Genomic DNA, 17435 nt, shown 5'->3' on the forward strand with positions numbered 1-17435 from the left:
AGATTCAGAGCGGAAATCAGCATGTTCATTGTCAACCTAGTTAACGAGTTATTTTTTGGTGTGTTCCAGGATGATTTAAGTTAATATCTTTGCGACAATAGGAAGCACCTAAATAGTTGTCGTACTCAAGACGTGTTATTTTTTCGGAATCCTAACAATGAGAAAGAATGATATTCCAAAAGTTTGTGAATGGGCGGAAATAACAACCTGGCAGAGATGGTAGGACAACACAGAAGAGTCAAGGTGAAGCCTTAAACCCTTGTTTTTTGTTTAGGATAGGGAGAAGAGATGCATATATGCACAAAGTGCCAAACTCCTGCCTCAAACAGGTTACGGCGTAAAACACTTCCCACTTCCATCTACGGCTTTTACCTGAAACTGCTTGCCATATTATCTTAGACCAAGTCTGTTCAGTATAGAAGCAAGTGTCCCGGAATTCAGGGAGCCTCGTCTTTCCTATCCATCCCCTTTTTATGCACTTTTCAGCCGAGTGACAATAGCGCTACCATCTTCTGCACAAAATCGATTGGTTGGTTGATTTTCCGATTGTGTGCAGGTAAGACTGCAAATACCCGCGTCCGATGAGCAGATGTGTTGTAGTCAAACCCTCAATCTGCTCCAAGAAGGTCATCTTCGTATCTATCATGGTGACGTGGCATTTTACCACCGGCTCGGAAAAGGCCATGATTGCACCAACCTTAATATAAATGACTGGAACTATTCTCTTGGTCAGGGCGACCACTTGGGTTTCTCCAGAAGTAGGATGAATCCATGGGCAGTCATTAATCTGGTGACTCGCTACATCACCGTTCCCAATGTGCACTGGACTTGTTCAACTGTGCATGCGGCAGCCAGTGCTGAAATATCCAGATACAATACATCAGGCATCTCGAGGTCCAAACCAGGGATATATCCCTCATCCATCTTGAAGTAACCTTCGTTCTAAGATATCCTTCCCCAGTCTCCTAAAGCGGGATGCAGTCCTTTATATAGTCTTTCAATATCGATAAAAGGTAGCCTTGAATACGGAAACAATTTTCCAGCATCTTGAGCATGTCTTACCACTTCGCAGAATGGGAAGGCGTTTCGTTCATCGAGCGTTGCAAGGTGCACCACTCATCGGCAGTGGTGACCGTGGAGAGTAGAAAGTATCTAGAAGGTGTCTTCCATTCTCATTGCTTCCTGGGAACAGAATGATCGATCACCTCCAGCAGCAATCAGGATATGTTAACGATAGCGCAGGTGCACGTGAGAATTTCTTAGTGCTACCGATATTCAGGGCAATAAATCTCAACCATCTCTATTTGGCGCAAGAACTTGATTAAATCATGCCCCATTCAAAGGCTTGGCCATTAAGGTCTCTTTCGACTGAAATTATTGCTTCGGTGTTTCGAATCTCTCCGTTTCACTTCTATAATTGTTCACCTTTTGCAACTCTTCTTTGAGGAATTGATATCGATGGAACTGGGAACATGAGCCACGACTTCTTTCTGCTGGCGGCAATCCTTAGAAACAATACATCATTTTTCCGACGCGCAAGTATTCGCTTTATGCCCAGGTCCGCCAAACTTGTAATCAAAAGTGCTTTTGTCCTGCTCTTTGTAAACCCCGGCGGTGCCCGTAGACCCAGCACTTAAAGCAGCGGGTTTGAGTTCTTTGACGCTTTATCCTGCGGATTTGTATAATATTTTGCACAATGAAAAAGTTGGCTCGCTATCTTTTCATGGACGGTGAGAATGACTAATGGTGCGACAGTCCAGCACAATTTTGTCGAAGTAGCACATGGATTCTAGCCAGGAAATCACTGCTTTGGGTTTAAAATGCTATGGACTCTCAGCAAAACCTATCTTGTCGTCAGTTTTCGACTCAAGTTCGACAAATTTACCGTAGGTTCCAGTCAGGTAGATAGGTTTGGAATATCGTTATTAAAGCGTCTTCTGGTTGGGCGTTGTTGTGAATTTTCCGAAGAGCCACCGGGAAAAATGATCTTCGTTTGGTTTCATGAGAAAGAACTCTGACTGCCCCTTCTCTTTTCCTTTGTTTCCGTAGTCGACCTTGACTTTGCTATAATGTATTACAATGTAGTCTCTTCCATCGATATCCAACTTACGATCTAGTTGCTTTACTTTGTTTGAAGGCATTGACAAAAAAAATAATTTCACCTCTGCTTCAATAATCATATTACGGTGGCTTGTCATACCACCCACAACAGGGCAACTCCATTGGAGACGACACGATTCGAAATTATTGTTAAGTGCTGTGTGTAGATAAAAAGCCTATCGTTAGCATTTCCACAGGACCATCGAAGAGCCTATGACAATCTAAGCTTTTTTTCATGCGGTATACTGTAGAGAAATTGTTACTATTTATGACGGCGTCTGCTCCCTTGATGAACGCAATTGCGGAGTGATAAAATTCGCAATGTCGCAAACTTTGTCAATGTAAAGGAGCGCCTGCGTGTGTCCCCCACTATTGCTCGCAGCCATCATCAGAGTTCTCATCTTATTACTTTCAGCAGTCTCCACCATGTATCCGTTGTCAACCATTTATTACAGCATTATTTTAGAAGTGGTCAACCTGGACTAAAATCCCGTCGTTAAGATTCTCTAGAAACTACGGCGATCGTCGGCAACAGTACAGCACCATGTTTGTGTCCACTATCACTGGAACTCTGAGTTAGCGGGGAGGAAGACGGAGTAGCAATCCTGCCGGCTGAATTAAAACCAAGTGGTTGAGGAGAACCTCCACATAGTGGCGGCGAAAAACTTGATAAAACTAATTTGCTAGTCGTGATATAGTAAGCGAATGCTCCGAGGCTGAATTAGGGCGATCAGGCCCAAGTCTGCACAGGGATTCATCTGAAGTGGCTTCGGCCACGAAATCTTACCAGGGGCATACTGGTATCATAGGAACCGGGATAGCCTTCTGAATTTAAATGTCTCAGGGGAATTCCTGGGGCATGTATTATACTTTCAGACGATTTTTTGCGGTTGGCTCCCTAATGGGAGTTTCATAGGGATTGCTGGTTACGTCCAAGTGGACAAAAAACCTTCGGCCGTGGAGTTGCGTTTCCACTTGTGTGCCATACTACTCAATTCGGTGGAGACTTAAGTAGGTCTTACATCCACCAGTATGAAAGCTGAGCCATGGGATGGGATGGGATGAGCTCCCAATTTACCGTCCTTGCTAGGTTAGGTCTAAATGGCGGATATTCAGGTAAAACCACCAGGATCATCCCTAGGCTTTCATGAGCACAAAATCTCTATAACCGCAAGAAGCAGAGGTGTATTCATCAGAATCTCACCCGTCAGTATCCGTGATGCCAGTCCTATTCGACGCATTGTTAACTTTTCCAAGGCAGAATATACAAAACTCCTCCGCGAACCAGAATATTAACTCGTGACAGCAAGATCGAGAGCCAACGGTAAATCAACTCTACCCTTCGAAATTCGCAGGTTTTCTGACCTACAAATGTTTATTTCTGTTAGTAGCCCTCAACCACGTAAGGAGATTTAAGATGCTTCTGCGAGGAAGATAGGAGGATGACCGTCAATCGCTTCCTGGTTCTCACGACACTGGAGCAGATCCTAAAACGTGTATAGTGAAGTGGAAGATCGTTTTCTCCCATACCAAGTGACGTCCAATAATTAATTCTTGGGCTAGCTCCCTAGAGCAGATTTATGGGCAAAAAATACATGAACGTTTTTCATTACTTGCTCCTTATTATCTCCTTGGTACAGACGAGCGTTTTGATTTAGACGGAAAAATGATCCATCAAGATGGCTTTCTCTCCGCTTGGGATCTTGGGGGGATAGCCATGCCTTATCTCTTAAGTATTTTCGGAACCCAGAACAGGTTGTCCGTAACCAGTACTCTCTAGTATCGCCCTTCACAGACAACCAGGCTCTCACAGATCCTCCACATCGAAAGAGTCATAACCCAAATTTATCAAACTACTCAGCTTAACTAGTTCGCTTCCCACGTATTTCAAAATTAATCTTGTCCCAGGACCTAAATCCCATTAATTACCGCATAAATCCCGGTGGTTCAAAACAAAAAGCACATTCTCTCAGTCAGCCTGCACTGCAGATATTTGAACCATAAACAATATGTCTTTTCCAATATGCCCTTCCTTATGCACAATGTCGTTATGCATGCATGGGTAATACCCGAATTATCGTGAACATGTCGCACTCATCAACATGTAATTGAAGCCTCATTAACTTTAACGAACAACAGCCATAACTACCCAAGCAGCCGAAACGAGGATTCATTTAATTTTCGCATAATACATAAATATCCTGTTTAATATCCACAGCAAATGATTTTCCGCGGAACGTTCCATGAAGCTGCTACTCATATCCTGAAAAGCGAAACAAAATAATTGATGGGTTTACAGTCACCATTTGACTGCATCATTATCACTCCAGCAGGACCAAACTATTCATGAATGATTAAAAGCATTTTTGGGCTGGAACATTTGGCATGAAAAGTCATTGCGGTTTGCAGCTGTTTCGTGGTGATCCTAGACTCCAAAGAAGTCATAAGTTATGTTTCCTGTAACCATAACTACGTGTGTATCAAAACTGCCTTATGATGGAATAATTACTTTGGACTTGCTGTATAAAGTAGGCACTGCGAATATCCTGCAGCAGAATCAACACAGACCAGATATGGGGAATGATCCCAAACAACACATCTCGTTTTTCACTCTATCAAGTTTTCCTGGGACGCGAATGCTCCGGAGCCCATCGTGATCATATCTGTCTACAGAAGAAAACACTTTCCACCATTCCACTCCGCCTGTTGGTCCTGGCGCCACATCCCGTTTGATTCGGCTTTTAGTGTAATAAGTAGTATCACGGCTCCTTGAAAATTTCATCGCTCAAAGGCGAGAAAGGAAGTTTGTACAGAAAGTTGAGCCTTTGGTTTGGATTTAGTTGAAAGAATTTCCCGGCAAGGAAGTTGGCAGACTGATTGGTGAACTGGAAAAAGGAGAAAAGCCAGTGGAAACTAAAAAGGATGCTATGTGCTGGGAAGAGAAAATATCGGTTAGTGGGTATACTCATTCGTTTGAAGTTGTCACGGATGTGATTATGGGCTTGGATCACCAGAGTGGACCTAGTCCCTGTTAATCGAATGTGTTCCAGTTGAGTTTTCAACTGTTACACTGGTTTTCCGGTCATTCGAAAAATTTCAAAGTTTGCATTTTCAAAGTCAAATGCTAATTTCTTTTCGAGTGTATTAAATTCAAGAAAGGGTCTGCTTTACTCGATAATCCAAGTGGGTTTAGGTTACTTACTTTCCATCCCCATGAGACGAGTGTCAGCAGGTCCTCAATAAGCCGTGAGTTCGAGGAGACCAACATGTCTTTTTAATGAAATGCTAAGCAGACAGGAAGCCAACAAATCAATTCAGAGGCTAAATGACATCACATGAAAAGCGGTCCGAGCCAAAATCTATTTGCCATCCAACCACTTGAATCATTCGCTTATTACCTTGTATGCTAATCGGCTTCTGCGTTTAACCTGAAACATGTGTTTGCCGCTGGTGTTTTGAATTTTCACAGTCAACGTGCATCTACTCCATCATCCCATCACAAGCTAAAGTCCTCGCTGCAATCTGAATTTGGTTTAAACAAATTACATGAGCCCCAACGCCTGCATTCATGCTTAACGGCGAGCGTGGAGACATCCCCTAGCCACCCAGCAACACAGAACGAGTATCTGCAACGGTGTGCAAACTCATAATTAGTTTGAAGTGATGAATAGCATTTTCAAACGAAAAACATCCACTTGGTTACATCAAGGTTGCGTCAGGTCAAACGGAAAGATTCTTTACGTTCAGAACCACATCCCCCTCTTCCACTGTTGCCCCAAAACGGGGCGTACTAATAAATGCCTGCTCCGACCTTTCATATCATATTTTCAAAATTCCAACTTACTCTCGGAGCGCTTCCGAAAATATTTCAAGGATTTCCAAGTGAAAGTTCACTGGGCCTGATGAAGGCTAACGATATGCCGAAGCCATCTAACATTGAGATCCTGGCTTGAATGTGAAAGCTGCAAGGAAAGGTGCAGGGTGTCCGTAATTTGAATAAATTTCAAAACGACATACCCATCTGCTTACTAATTCGCCCCGCAACGCGACCATCCGGGCTGTGGATTGACTTTGTTTTCGAATTTCTCTCCGTCAATTTAATGATTTTATAGTTAACGCTTGCGGATAATGGAGATGAAGTTCAACAATTAGAACCTGCTTGAAATTCATTGAGGATTTTGTGTCGTTTCAATTTTATCAGAGGACGTGCGACAATCTGCTGAAATGCGAATTATGAGAGCCATTACGTCGTTGGAAATTCTTGCCAAGTACTCTGAGAGTCATTTATGGAAAGTTATGAACTGAAGGATGTCTATAAATTTAAATGTATTTAAGGACTGATTTCAAATTCTGAGCATTGCTGCACTCCACCTCAGATACCACTTTGTCGTGGTGTAGGAGCCTGTAGTAAGTCACTATTATGCCAAGGGTGTCCAGAAGCACATGAAAATAGAAGCAATAGATTGCAACTCTCCAAGTGGTAAGGAGTCACAGACTTCGAATCCACCCGCGACTTTGAGAAATCAGGTCGTGCAGAGTCACAGATTTTGGCAGCCTCACCAGTTTACTATTCCCCCACAGGCAAATCTTTGGTAAACAGGCTCTCCACTTCAATGGAAAACCTACACTCAATGTCTACGGCGCGATCAATCAGAAACATACATAGTAGAGGAACTCCCTTAATAAGCGAAACTGGAAACCTGACTACGGCCAGCCTGTCAGTGACACTGTTGCCTAATTCTTCCTAAAAGCAGGGGAAGGGACTACAGGCTTGTCTGTCAGAACATTCTCTTTCATCTCTACCAGAAAAAGTGAAAGAAAGGGAAGCTGGTGATGTGGACGCAACTGGTTTAATTGCGGTGTGTGGAAAGATATCCATGCAGCCCAACAACAGAAGACACTGCCAAAAAGGGCGAAGTTTCTTGCCAATGAGGACGTGAGCGTTGCTACACTAACAAGTGTATCGACATCCAGAGAACTCGGACACAAGAAAGTGGAACTTCGGCGGAAGGTCAAGGAAATCTGGTAACCCCGGTGAATTCCGCACTGGATGTAGTAGACTATTCAGTTACCGATGGTTTCCACATTCGACTACACTTATGTCTACAAATATAGAGTTAATCAAATCAACCTGCAGCATGCCAAAGTCTCTTCCCATCTACTGACAGCAACGCTGGCAAAGTTGTAGGACTGTCCTTATATATTTCTGGTCCAAGATTGGATCAGTAAAGGGAACCAAGAGGGAGAAGGAGACCTAGAGCCTGCACCCTGATGTCAAAATTATTAGAAGCAACCATGCTGAGACAATTCTGTTCCCAAGACCCAGTTTTGGTCAACTTGCAATACCAGGTTAATGGCAACAAACGATATAGTTATCTCTGCTTACTTACTCTATGATTCTTTGTATCCTCTGCCGGCGCAAGAACTAAGGGATCTGGTAGAATATTCAGCATCTTGAACTCTTTGAACTCTCTGTCTTTCAAATTCAATCCTGTCCGGATAGCTGAGTGGTTAGAGCATAAGGCTGTCGTACGAAAGGTTGCGGTTCAAATCTCACTCGTGGCAGTGGGATTTGTATCGTGATCTGACGTCGCATACCAGTCGAATTATATAAAGGAACACTTCGGCCACGCTGCTCCCAGGGCAGAAGTGAAGCAGCGTCTGACGATTTGCCTCTGCCCTGGTAAGTAACCGTAACGCTGTCATCGCCTGACATTTTTTTTAAAGTTTGGGTGCTAAGCCCTAAAAGAGGGGTCTGTGGACCAAGAAAAAGAAGGAGTAAGTTTTTCCCCATTTGGTCCGGTCCGGCATCAAGTTGATGCGGATTTAGGACACCACAATTCTCAAAAAAAATAAAATACGGATTTTATAATTACATAGTCTAATACTTCATTTCCTTTGAGATGCCAAAACTGGAGTCAATTTTCCTTTTCAAAAAAAAACCTTTGAGAGTTCGTGGTTGCCTCTAGGGCTGGTTTTTGATGCGTCGCGTTGCGTACGGCTAGCAACGAACCACGCTTCTTGCACTATCAAACTCTTAACCAAAATCTCTTAAACCATTCGCTGTTCCGTGGAACGGGCACAGATCAAAATCGCTTTAACCCTCTTTTTGCTTCAGCCTTAAGGGGGCTTTACACGCAACGATACATTGTAGCAATTTATCGTAACGATCAGATTGTTACAATTTATCGTTGTGTGTAAACGGGAGATTGTAGCGATTTATTGGGATTGGAGTTGGAGTGGATGGTTGATGCCGGCCGGCATCAATTTCTGGGAATCGTAACGATTCTTCACCTTTCTCACCAAACAACCGATGTACAGCGACAGCAACACTACTTCCTCCATGGTTAAAGCTTTTATAAAGACTGGGGGGTCGATCTAGGGTGACATTTGACAAGAAATCGTTACAATTTAGCGTAGCGTGTAAACAGTGCTCTACTCTTTCGATTTGTTGGAGCGATAAATCGTTCAATGAATTGTTACGAGTTATCGTTGCGTGTAAAGCCCTCTTTAGCCTTCACACCTTCTGTGCCAGCTTCTTGGATGCGCACTGTGATTTTCTAAAGATCGTGCTGCGAAAATGATACTTTTGGTTTACATTGTGATATCGCCGAAATAATTATAACACCAAAATATCCACCGATCACCAAAATATCAACGGTATTCACATCAATTTTACATGAATCAGAAATGAATTTTCGAGCAAGAACAATATCCAAAGTTAAAACACAAAAGAGGATACGGGGATAGTACCTTTGTTTGGATTTTAGAACTTCTGCGGGAATTCATACACACGAGTTCACATGATGTGTAATAATCATAATTAAAGCCTTTCGACAATTGTCCGCAATGGCAGAAGTCAAATCGCGAACGATACCAGCATAGATGTTGAACAAATCATCTCGAGTCCTTTCAGGGTTACGTGGCACGCCCGCCGGGATAACAACTCCACCGGCGCTTTCAAAACAATCAGCAACTTGCTCTGCTCCAAGGAACCCCCATACACTCCTCGCTGTGTCGATGTCGGAAAGATCCGCTTCAAGAATCAGGACAGGGGCTGCTCGATACCACCAGATGCCCCAGCCAAAAATCCTTCGATCGTTACATCACGCCTTCACGTCTGCCTCCGGTGCCAATCCCTATCTCACCCGCCGGTCCAGCTGTTCAACCAAGAACCGCTCCCTATCTCGCTACGTTCGCCTTGAACTCTGTTGAGTTCATGTTGCGGCGACATGTGTGTGCGCCTACGGATGCGACAAATCATTCCGCTCTGTCAAGATTAATTCACCCGAATGCATTCAATAAAGTGCAATCTGCGGTGAACATTAGAGTAATTGCACATTATGAAATGCATTATTTGAGCAAATTAATTCAGAAAGAGGCGAATGAGATTTCGCTCCCATCACGAAGCCGCGATCACTACAGTAATTAGAGGCTGACGAGTGTTAGACGAAGTCTCAATCTTAAATCACCCTTGCTTAGAATTTAGTCTGACTATTCCAGGCGAACAATACAAAGACGGAATCCTAGGAAAACGGATTGGAAAAAGTATAATCAACTTTTTGACAAGAAAGTATAAAAAAAGTCAAGCGACGACGGCTTTACGGTTTCTTACCAGGGCAGAGGCAAATCGTCAGACGCTGCCTCACCTCTGCCCTGGGAGCAGCGTGACCGTAACGGCTCGCAGATGTTGAATGCTCCTTTATATAATTCGTAGAACACGACATGCCTACGAATTATATTGAGCGCAAATCCGCCTTATTGACCGAGAGCTGGCCAGAGCTGAAATATTCGTTTAGAGAATTTTAAAAAAGTTTGGGTGCAAGCCCTAAGCAAGGGGTCCGTGGACCAGAAAAGAGGGAGTAAGTTGCTCTCCAATTGGTCCGGTCCTGCATCAAGTTGATGCGGACTTAGGACCCCCTTCATTCTCAAAACGAATAAGAAAGTATAGTTCCGTAGGCGATTAAGCACCCCTTTGCCGATAGAAGATCAATAAAGAACTCTGAACAGTACACTTTTAGAGTGTTTTGCCCTATTTCCGGGAAATTTAAGGATTCAGAAAGTCAACCAGATGATTTCTGATTCGTGTTTGCAAAGGCAATAATAATGAAGACTGATTAAACTCCCTGAATTCACTCGTAAAATATTGGAAGCAAGACTCACTTAGAACGTATTGTGAGGAACTGGATAGAAAAAGGGAGACTTCCAAAGCCCCTAAAAAGGATAATTCGGCCAAGTTGGACTCCCTTCGAAAAACCGGATGGACCTTTCACCCACTCCAGGAAAGATGATTAATCAAATCTGAAGAACTTCAAACAAATCAATTTAACATCATTTTCACTGAAATGTCTGGAGAGACTGGTTGAGCGTCATATTTGTGGGAAAGCACCAAAGTTGCACCCACTAAATGGAAACCAATATGCTTAGCAACGTGGGAAGCCTTGTGAGTCTGCTCTTCACTCACGGGCTTCAAAGATAGAGGGGGCAACTCTCAAAAGCGAGTACGCAATGGGAATATTCGTGGACATTGAAGGGATGTTTGGCGTGCGCCCTTCCAAAAACTTTCCAATACCGTCAGAGCCCATAGTGCCTAAGGTACTTTAATTAAGCAGATCTACCCTATGCTAACGCAGAGATAGCTGTGTGCTAAAGTGGATGTTGATCGTTACTTAGTAACGGAAGCGACGAAGGCTGTACTCAAGGGGGTGTGTTATCACCAATTCTGTGGAGCATGTTGGTCGACTCACTGCTATATGAAGTGGAAAATTTGTAAATACATGCTCAAGCTTATGCTGATAACGTGGGTATATTAGTATATCTCGGAACGGTGTGTAGAAATACACACCGCACCGTTGATTTGATCGACAGTTGCCCCCTCAGGAATGGACTTTCAATAAAACCACAATGGAATTATTTACAAAAGGGAGGAAACTGGTTTTTGGCTTCCGAGAACGAACAAGTTTCCTATAATAGCAACGCAACTTCCCTTCTTTTTCTTCAGCCTTTGTCCCGTTCACAAGCGGGGCTGGCTTGTCGTGATCGGTATCGCAATTTAGCTCCATCAAATGCCTGATGTGCACGCAATCGCGAGGCTTTTAAATCCCCATACAGCGTATCAAGCCACCATTGTTTCGGACGGCCTATTGGTCGTTTACGATCGACTTTGATGTTCAGACCAATCCTAGCAAGTGAATTCCCGTTAGTGGGAATTACATGACCATACCATCGAAGACGTTTCTCTCGCAATTATTCCACGATCGGTGCAACCCCATATCGATCGCGGATATCCTCACTTCGGATGTGATCAAAACGTCTCACGCCACTAGTCCAACGCAACATCTTCGTCTCCATTACCACAAGACGCCATTCATTGTTTTTTAGAGTCGGCCAACACTCAAAACCACAGAGAACGATGAGATGGACGCCTTTGCGGTAAATTTTAGATTTGAGAGTTTCGTTGATACGTCGATCACAAAAAACACCAGCTGTGAAACGCGTGCGTTGCGTTAGTGCGTAGAGCAATTTCATAACGCAAATCACCATTGGCTAATAACATTAATCCGAGATGTTGAAATCGTTCAGTTCTGGGCAGATCTCTGCCGCTGACAGTGAATGTTCCTGTTTCATGAGGATCGGTCGTCATCATCTGGAGATTATTTTTACTATTAGATGCTAGGAAAACATCATCTGCATAACGCAGTGTATAGGGCGCTGGAAGTTGGATGTCCCGTGTGACAAGAACAAAGCGGAGTGGTGGGAGGGCGCTTCCTTGATGAACCCAAACAAAGACGCGAAGCGGTTTTGATACACCAGCCCCACTTCGAACTTTACTTTTCGGATCTTCTGACACTAAGTGTTGTCGTAGAGTATACCAGATGAGTCCGTGTGGCACACGGTCAAACCCTTTCTTTAGATCTAAAAATGCAATTAAAGAGAACGATGCTTCTGACGGTATTTCTCCATAAGTAATCGCGCAGCGTGTACTGCGTCAACAATTCCGCAGTTCTTCACAAATCCGGCTTGATTAACGGTTATTTCAATAATTTCGCAAATACGGTTGTCAAAAATGGGTTCAAAAATCTTCATGGTATAGGAAAGAAACCGGACCGGACGTAATTTGAACATTCTGTTGGACTGCCTTTCTTTTTCCATATTGGAACTATAGTACTTTCCAGTCAGATGCTGTTCTACCTTCCTGAATAACCCGATTAAAGAATTCACTGAGCCACAGTGTTGGGTCCCCCCTCTTCGCTTTCCAGAGCTCAGATGCGTTGTTGTCAGATGTTGCGGCTTTCCCGATTTCATTCGTTTTATTGCCTCCTCGATTTCAGTTGCGCTGACAGTTACGTCACCGCGTTTTACGTGGGACACGGATTGATTTTGTGACCAGAATCAGAGCCCCGCTGCAGTAAACTACGACGGTAAGAGTCTATACCGAGTGGATGGCTCAGCATGGGGGATGCAAGTCCTACCTAAATCTCTACCGAACTAAGGAGTACTGTACCCGTGTTGAAACGCAACACCACGCTGAGCTGTTCGCTTGAACGCAAACACAACCCGCATGAAGCTCCCACCAGGTAGCCAACCGCAAACAGCCGAGCTAAACGCATATAAAACAAGAATTCTCCCAAAGTATGTGAATCCAAGGGCTATCCCGGTTCCCATGGTACCAGTATACCCCTGATCGCCCTAATTAAGCCTTTGGAGCATTCGCCTACTCCATCACGGTCGGCAAGCCAATGCGATACAGCGTCTCCCGGTGCCACCACTATGGAGGTTCTCCTCGGCCACATGGTTTTGGTTCAGCCGACAAGATTGCTTCCCCGTCTTTCTCCCCGCCAACTCTGAGGTGGACTAACCCAGAGTATCCAGACTTTGTTGAACGAAGCGAGCGTATGCACTCTCACAAGGCATTCTCATACCAGTTTAAAATTCACCTGGTTAGACCAAAGTGCCTTAAACGCTGCTTGGCTATCAGGCAGAAAAGCAATGAAATTAAAGGAGATACATCTGTCTACGGCTCCAAGTACATTTTCCTTTGACCAATGACATCGGAAACCGCTCCCTCTGCTGCAAGGGATCCCTCAGCTTCCCGCCGCACTGATACTCCCGGCTATCTGTATGTGCAGATGAAGAGGGTTTAATCCCAGAAGGACTTCCAGGGATGCCTTTGGGCATGTCCTCATTGCCCCACTGATACACACGCAAGCCAGTCTTTGCAGTTTGTTTAATTCCTTAACTTGTATACTGAGTTCGGTTCCGGATTTGTGGATTTGTGTTCGTTATAATTCATACAGATGACTTGTTTTTGAATTAATAAAAGGGAGCAAATACCACCTTGTAACAACTTTGGCCACGCTGCTCCCAGGGCAGAGGTGAGGCAGCGTTTGGTGAGTTGCCTCCGCCTTGGACAAAACCGCAAGTCTTAAATTTTGCATCTTGGGTGCTTGTCCAAGGACGAGGGTTCCGTGGACCACAATCGCGAAAGCATATTGCTTTCCAACTGGTCCGGTCCGCCATTAAGTGGATGGCAGATTTAGGAATCCCTCAATTCCTAAACAAAATTTTAGATTCTAAGATGATTTCTAGGCCTTTCGGGATTAGTGTTGGGAAGATGCCATCTACTCCGATTGATTTCAGGGATTTAAAAGTTCCCACTACCACCTTATCCCTGTTAGTTTCCAGCTCTCCTTTGTTCCCCTTTTATTCGTTGTTGGGGTGCTAGGCAGAATGTGAATGAGAAATAACTTTTGAGGAGCAGGTATACTCTGTACTCCTCATTCTCGGTAGATGTCCCATCCTCTTTCTTTGAACAGCGAGAAGATATTGCCTAGTCTTTGGCTACAGCTTTGTAAAGCCTGTTGGCTCTTGCGGTTGTTGTTCCATTTTGCTTCCCTGATCGCGTTGCTATACGCAGTCGCCGCTCCATTGAACGTGAGCCATGTCATCTCTTGGGAAGTAGCCCGATGCCACGACTGCCTCTCGGATGCTCCCCCTCCTCGCAAGATGAGTCCCAAATTACCTGCATGCACCCTCCTTGTAGACCGCGATCTGCCCGCGATACACTCAGGGCTCATGAGCCAACACTATTCCAATGTTCTCCATGGAACTTACCCTTGCAATTACTGTAGATGTTGCTTTGGCATGGTAGAGGTTTATCTGGGATGTCTTAATGCTGGTCATTGGCTCCGTTATTGTTTGGACTTCTTTTCCACTGTCGGGGTATCACAGTTCTCCTGGGACATGGCACTTTCCTGCGCGTCGCTGCCCACCCTAAGCCCTAGAAAGTCTAGGTCGAAATCGTCCAGCTTCTGCTCTTCATTGGGCAGCAGGTATACTTTCGTGACTGATCCAGCCCTTTCCACCTCTATGGCTTTCTGGAGAAACACTGTCATCATGGGTGCTCCTGGTGTATCATCTCCAGCACATTGACAGTTTTGTTTCTCCCCAGCCTGGCAATTTAAGAACTATGGTCCTAAGCCACTCTTCAGTTTCTTCCGCGCAGTCCACTAGTATGTGACCTGCTCGCAAGCTTATCCCGGTGAACGCACGTTTCGCAATCCATCCCTTGCACATCTGCCTGATAACAAAGTCTTTAATGGTCTCCTGCTCCTCCTGCTAATCGCGGGCTTCCTGATTCTTCTCTTCGCCCCTGACCTACCCGGGTTTTCTCCTTTGTTGGGTTCAGATTTGGATTTTTCTGAAGCCTTGCGGCTAATCTCCGATGCTCCCTGCTTTCTTGGTTCCGGTCTGTCCTCAGCCTTCTTAAGGGCCTCTTCTGGTTCCAGCCCTTCCTTCACATAACATAGCTACCATTTACCCGAGCGCCATTTCGGTCTGTCTCCTCCTTGACGTCTGATATATTGATCTCAGACGAGCTTTTGCTTGCCCCTGGTGAACAGTTGTTTGTGTTGATTGTTGTCCTCGCAGTATACCAATGTTGGCCTTGGATCTAGTGCTTGACATACCAACTTCTCCTTTCTAGGGTGTAATCACCTGATTCTCCGTATTTCGGAGATGTGCTTCCGCTTGGTTGACCAGTTTGCTTGCGCTATGAAGTCTCGCTAATTTTATTGTAGTTTTCTTTATTTTTGCAATGTTACTCATTTGATTCCCACGAGTAAGGGAGTTAGGAGGTCCGCCGTGCCATAGCCCCCGTAACATGGTCAGGTCAAGCTTACTCACAGAGGCGACCAGGTATCAGTGGGGCTCCGTTCGAATTCAGTCAGTTACCCCTGATTGGAAATTATCCAATGAACACGGTTCGACCCCCTGCATTGGGGGAAGTGTTTTCGGCTCCCCAGTCTAGATTCGTAGCGTTTTGTTGATAGTAGAGCCAGAGAGAGACAGGTTGGCTCCAGGGAACTATATTCTGTGTCAATCTATCCTGCAGTGCACTGCTTGACCCCTTTCTTAACCTGACCTGGCCTAGTTTTCGATGAATTAAAAGTCTTCGGTATATGCAGTAGCTGGACGAGCCCAAGAAGGTCTCCAATTCCCCTTCAATTGTAACTTCGATTGCGATTGTAATAAAATGGCAATGCGGCCCGGCCCTTTCCTCAATATTAGTTCATACAAGTTTATTTCACATATTTTATTATAAGTCAACATCCGTCACTATAAATTGGGCTCGACTGCCGAGTAAGTTACCGATTTTATCCCTTCTCAGATATATTTTCTTCAGAATTTTCCCTTCATAAAGTTTACTAAAAAGATTGCAGATTGAATTGTAGTCAAGTGGGCTGGCAGTAGGACTAATATTCAATACGAGTGGCCACGAGGATGGACTTACAAAGGATCAGAAGTCCCGTGCTGCCTCTTACCAGCATAGTTCATTGTACAGTGATAAAGCTTCGGTGTCACATTCATTCTAATATTATTTCAAATTTCCATCCTAAATAGCCCACTCACTCCAGAATACACGAATGACTGTACAATTAGTATTGATTTTCAAAAGGTACGTCCTACCTTCCGCTGGGATTCCCTCGCCCCGACAATTTTCCTTTATTGAACTTCAGTTGCTTCGCCAACAACATGAAAGTAAACAGCAAGGTAAACTAAGGCAGTCAAGGACATTTTCTATGGAACCTATTCCCTTTGTCGAAGAAAAGATACTATATCTGTGAATATAGCGCCGAATTTCGTCCCGTGTACTACTTGAAAACGCGTTTTGTGAGCGCCAACGTTCGTAACACTTCTTGGGTGCTCTTCAGTGAACAAAGGGATGCCATTTGATCACCTACCGTACTTGTCATTCCCACTCATTTCCACAGCCTTACATAAGTACCAGGCAAGGATATTGTGAACATTTCTCATATCTTTGCGCTCCAACCATTCTTTCCTTTCCTTTCATCGTTTTTGCTGTTGACTCCCGCAAAATACACGGAAATTTAGTGATGCTCTTTGCAATTTAGTTTTGAAAAACGTTTTCCAAGGGATCGGGAATGTTACTTAGTCGGCAAGGATAGGAAGACTTGGGTTTTGGGCCGAGTGGAGCACGGCTAACATATGACAATGTTGATTTTCATAAGTTACCCAAGAGCCGGAGGAACGTTCTTATCTCGGCATATTCAAAAGATATTGCCTGGTTGAATGCTGCCGGCAGTGGAGGAATAAGACTGAGCCAGTGACAACGAAAGAATATTTGCTTTCCTGAAATTCATTTCGCATCATGGTTTCCTCGGTATCTTTAAAATCCCATTGCATGAAATTCAATTTGTTCGAAAGTACGGTCCCAATAGGTAAGTAGGTTTGTGTTTGGCAATAAGAGGAGCTAACGCGTCCTGCCATCGCGCACCGTCCCATAAAGGCGCTCGTAAAGGAAGACACTCCAGATCGGATATGTGCTCACCGCAGCACCTCCCCTTTATCCTTGCAGCTTGTTTGTGTACGGGTAATGTACAATATTTTTGCAGTTTAACAGAAACAACATACATACTAATGTCCTGGAACAGCAGCTCCCACTTCCACGGTTGTTATAATGTACAGAAGTGGTGCCTCAGGATGCTGCTTGGTACTGTGACATGTGGTATTTCCACAAGGTTTTTCAATTAAGTTGTCAACAGCGACGATATACATAGGAAAAATGTGTTATGTGTTATGCTTTTTGGTTTTTATTGCGACTACTAACCATGAAGTATCTGAGTCATGCAAAGCGGAGTGACGTTTTTAGTTATCTTGAATGCAACTTGCAGGGAGCTGATAAATATGTTATTTGCAGTAAATTTTGAGGGTCACTAAGCTCCTGAACTTTACCATCTGCGCCTTGTGTATCATTTCGATATATCAGGGCTAAGTAAAAAGAACACCAGGTGATCGGTCCTGTCTCAAAATGA

The sequence above is a fragment of the Hermetia illucens genome, chromosome 2 (genome assembly GCF_905115235.1).
Source record: "Hermetia illucens chromosome 2, iHerIll2.2.curated.20191125, whole genome shotgun sequence".
Lineage (NCBI taxonomy): Eukaryota > Metazoa > Arthropoda > Insecta > Diptera > Stratiomyidae > Hermetia > Hermetia illucens.